Source organism: Echeneis naucrates, chromosome 13 (genome assembly GCF_900963305.1).
Source record: "Echeneis naucrates chromosome 13, fEcheNa1.1, whole genome shotgun sequence".
Taxonomy (NCBI): Eukaryota; Metazoa; Chordata; class Actinopteri; order Carangiformes; family Echeneidae; genus Echeneis; species Echeneis naucrates.
In genome coordinates, this window is record NC_042523.1 from 2,593,817 (window position 1) to 2,599,018 (window position 5,202).

Sequence of the window (5,202 nt, forward strand, 5' to 3'; positions counted from 1 at the left end):
GTAGGACCAGTGGGGGAGCGCCCTCCAGCGCCGGACACCAGGCAGCGCAGAGGGCGTTCTGTGCCGCTGACTGACCTCTGGTGGTCACGGCATCACCCTTCAACAAAGACACGAAAATTTGAATAAAACAAAAATCACGATGCATTTATGAAACATTCATTCACTTATTAATTCATCTCCTAGCGCTTATTAGTTACTGGCTGGGGTACACTCTGGACAGGTCACCAGTCCATTACAGGGCCAACACACAGAGACAGACAGAGACCAACAACCCATCACACTCACTCACTCAGACATACTGCAATTTATAGTCACCAATTAACCCAAATATGATGTCTTTGGACGGTGGGAGGAAACAGACGCAGACATGAGGAGAACATGCAAACTCCACACAGAAAGGCCCCAGGCCGGAAACCAAACCCATGACCTTTTTGTTGTGAGGCAACAACACCAACTAATAAGCCACCGTGCTGCTCATTTATGAAACAATATACAGTGTCTACCTGGGTTCTCTGACTCTACACTGGCCACAGTTGTGAGGGGTCTTTTGTCCCCAGGTGTCGATCTTCTGATAGAGAAGTGTTTTGAGTGTACCACACCCTCGCCCGATGTCATCTGGGACTCAGCCCTATGGTGAGCCTCCACAGAGAAGCAGTGAATAGATGTTTCTAGAAGAGGATCACATATCATATATGTCAATGTTGTCCCTGTCAGTCAGTCTTTTAGTTGTTTCCTTTGTGCGGTTGTGGCAGGGTTGTAAAAAAAGAAAAGTGATGAAGTTCGTTAAAATTGGTTTGTTTGTTCTTTGGATGCTTTTTTTGATTGGCCAGCAAGTTGTAGTGCTGCTATCTATGTTATTTATTTTGACAGCGGGTGGTTGCCTAGCAACCACAGTATGTCTGCTCGTCCCCTTCTCCGTTTGACAGCTGTATGTGTGGGGCAGGAGTGAGCTCATAATCATTTGTGTGTGTGACCATCCTCCTGTTATGCTGTCTTCTTCAGCTGTGTGTGTGGCTACCATCAAACACTGTGAACCTGATCTGCGTGGTGTTGTCTATACTGGACCCAAGACAAACAAGAGGGTTACACTGTTTTAAACACATGTTGCTTGTGTCTTGTTCCACAAATTTAGTCTTGGGATTTTTTGTTGTGGGGTTTTATCTTATGGTGATTGTAGGGGCTCTGATACTGAATTCAGTATTATGTCTAGGTTTAATGGCAGAAAGGTGTAATTGGGACCACAGGCTTTGATCTCAGTCTATTTTTTTATTTTGGTTATCATGCCTCATTGATTCCACTTCAATGTGCCGAATATCACCTTAACTGTTCAGTCTATGTTCTGCTGTCCTTTGTGTGTAAACAGAAACTTTTTTATTTAAATCCTGATCATGGATTTGACCTTGTACGTCCAATAAGATGTGAATTCTACACATTCAGACTGTGAAGTAGTGAACGGCCAAAGGGTCTCAAAGAGACTCAGATGGCCCCAGGGCTTTTCACAGGAGTCTCAGATGTGAAGTGAAGACAGGATGTTGCTGGAGGATGATGAAGAGGAGGGAGTAGGTTAAATCTCTTGGGAGAACTGCCCTGTTGCAGAAAGTGTTCAGAAAAGAGGTCAGAAGGTGGGGTGTATGTTTCCAGGTTGGTTCCTGTTTACTGGTATCCAGTTTCACTGCCAGAAACCAGAGGAGGTGATACACAAACACATACACATACCTGCTTTGACGCACTGAAGGTACATCTTAATATCTTTTATCTTATGTAACAGAGGTGTGTTCTGACTACTGTAATGGCCAACTCACAGCAGACAGAGGAAGTAGAGTATGAGAGGAAGAGGAGTGTCAAAAAGCCTCATATATGAATGTGTTCCTCATTGGGTCAGTCTTATCACTAACTTGGGTGGAGTCCTGCAGTGACCAATTTCAGTAATCACTGATGCTGTTGGTACTTTCTGATCACCTCTGTGCAGTTTCAACTGCATAATCAACTAATGTCTGAGCTGCTCCTGATATGCTAGAAATGCTGAGGTGAATTTGAGGGTGTGAGATTTAGTTTAAGTCACATTGACCTACACATACACCTGTTAAAGGCTCCTAGTCTCTATAAATATAAATCATAGTCAACTCACTGACAGGAAGTGACATAGTTTTCCAAGAAGACACTCAGGAGGTAATGGTGACGTTCTAATGTGAGTTTAGGTTTTAATAGCAGTTTGTGCTGTTCCCCAACAACAAGAAGGTTGCAGGTTCAGTTGGTACAGCCTGGAGCTTTTCAGTGCGGAGTTTCTATGCTCTTTCCATGCTTGCGTGGGTTTTCTCTTGGTATGCTGGTTTCCTCCCACCACCAACAAAAGACATCATGTTTGGGTTAATTGGTGACTCCAAATTGTCTGTAGGTCCGACTGTGAGTGTGAGTGGTTGTTAGTCTCTGTCTGTCTCTGTATGTTGGCCCTGTGATGGACTGGTGACCTGTCCAGGATGTACCCCACCCTCGCCCAATATGAGCTGGGATTGGCTCCAGCACCCCCTGTGACCCAGAAACCCAGTAGAAGATGAATGAATGAATGTCAGGGATCTGCTAGTTTTCTATAATAACTCTATAAAGAGTTTGTGCCTTAATTTAACTCTGTTATGATTTGGCCCTGTATAAATAAATTTTATTTGATCTTATGTGAGTGAGTCTGAGACAGGATTGGCTGCAGCAGCCCCTGTGACCTAGGAAAGGATAAGTGGTAGAAGATGAAGAGTGTAAGAAGAGTGTATGACAGAATCAAGCTTGAACATGTCCACAGTTCCTCTAAACCTGAAACAACAAGCCCTTTATCACACACTGTTTGCGATGACAGCAACTGTTTTCTGTTTTGGGCTGAGCTGGGCTCACAGTGAAACTGTGACAGTTGATTAATTGACTGAATAATCGATGAACAAAAAAAAAAAAATAAATTCAGACATAAGACATAAAAGTTCTGACAAAGACACAAAAGTCGCACTGACACTGAAGCAAGCACCTTTCTCAATTGATTCAGGCTCCATCTCTTATTCCTTTTCAGCCTTGGGATGTGAGGTCTGTTCCTAACTGCAGGTCTGAGTTCAAATACTCAGGTGGATTGCCTAACTCAGGTGACCTATATGACCACATCACTCCAAGCGTGACACACATAAGTCCTCCCACCCTATTTCCCAGGACTCTGCACTAATTAAGTTGCTCCTATAGACTCTTTCTCTGTGCAGGTGATTTTCTGGATTCACAGGACTCAGGTTATTAAACTTGAAAAGCATTGACTGATACTGACACTGGATTTAATTTAATCACTGTCCATCTATGCCCACTAACCATTGCGAGGTGACCAAAGTAGATGGACAGTGATTAAATTAAATTCAGTGTCAGTAATCAGTCTGTTGCACCTGTTGAATCTAGCGCTAGGTGCAACAGACTGATATTCACAGACTCCCAGACTCCTATCCAGAACCAGAATAAGATGTAAATTCAGAGGTGCACATCCAGACTCAAAGTCATATAAACACTCTGATTTGTATCTTGTCTCAGACTCACTCTCAGTCACCAGTCCATCTCAGGGTCAACAGACAAAAATGAACAACCACTGACACTCACACGCAGACCTACGGACAATTCAGAGTCCCCAGTTAATCTAAACATGATGTCTTTGGATGGTGGGAGGAAACCCACACAAGCACGGTGAGAACATCCAAACACTGCACAAGAATTCCCCCAGACCCGGGAACCAAACCCACAACCTCCTTGTTGTTTGGTAACAGAGTAACAACTATGCTGCTATGCTGCCTCAGTTGGTGACATTGGCAAAAACCTTTTTTAAGAGGCAGAAACCAGAACCGGACTTAGGGAGGGCAGCTGCCTTGACTGGTTGGGTTGAGAGAGACAGAGTGAGTCGGTGAGATAGAGCATACAGGAGGGAGGGATGGAAAGAGAATGAGAGCTGGAGAAAAGGATGCAACAATAAATGTAAAGAAAACATAAGTAATGATTAAAGCCTAATATGACTAAATGTGCACTTTTAATGATTTGCAGTGCGTTTTTAGGAGAAAAAGTAACAATGGGAAATGATTGTTCTGTAAACCACAGAACAAAACAGTCTGGACCGAGATTAACTGGATTCATGGATGAAAACAGTGGCTGAAAAGGAGTTTAGCACTGACTGGTGAGGTTAAGTCAATCGTTCAGACCGAAAGGTTTCCAAAGGAGCTTTAAGGACTTGGATTCGATTCAGGGACTAGGGGAGAGAGTGTAGTGTAGAGCAGTGAAGTGATGCGGTCTTTTGGGACGATTGAAGACCAAACTACTGCTGGATTTTGGACCATCTGTGAGATTGAACAAAACAGAAGATCTGCCACAGCCAAAGTGAGAGATAACCAAGAGCTGGACCAGGGTCTGGGTGAAGGTCGGATTCAGGTCAGAAGTGATTCTCCTGATGTTGTATAGAGCAAAAAGGCATGATGCATGCAACATACCTAGAGAAGATAATTGGTGATTGAAAATGGCAACATGTTTCCTTTTGACCTCAGGGATAATGTTGATGTTGGTATCGTGGTGATGATATTGTTTGGCAGAGAGGACTAGGCGTTTTGGAGACTGTTGATCTGTTGCAAATCAATGGAAATCAAAAAAGACTGGTATCCTGACTCAGACTACACTTTTCATGGAGAAAAGTGTATGTGCTCATACATTGTGATGTGACACCTATGTGTATTATTATTATAATGAGGTCAAAATGTGCATTCAAAACAACACAGAAACACAGGCCTAGTTCTCACTCAACAAAGACACAAAGCCCGTGACTGTGTGGGAGGGGCAGTAAGTGCTGAGGTGGGCGGGGTCCAGGTTTTTTATTAGCAAGTGTGAGTCTGACAAGTGAGATCCCAGATGTCAGTCTAATTGAAGGATCTAACAGTCGGTGAGTAACTGAGAGTTGACATATCTCATGATCATGAAATTACAAATCTGTGAAATGTGGAGAAATTAAATTGGGAATATGAAAAAGCAACAAATAGAAAAAAAACAAGTGAATATATAAATAATAGATTTAAATTAAATTACACATTTAGTATTTTGCCTTTATTTAAACAATATCAACAGCATCTTGAGTGTGATATTGCTTTTATACAAAAATTCTACGAGCGCATGTTCTTAGTTAACAGTAATGAGTGATAAGAGATTGTGATTTGT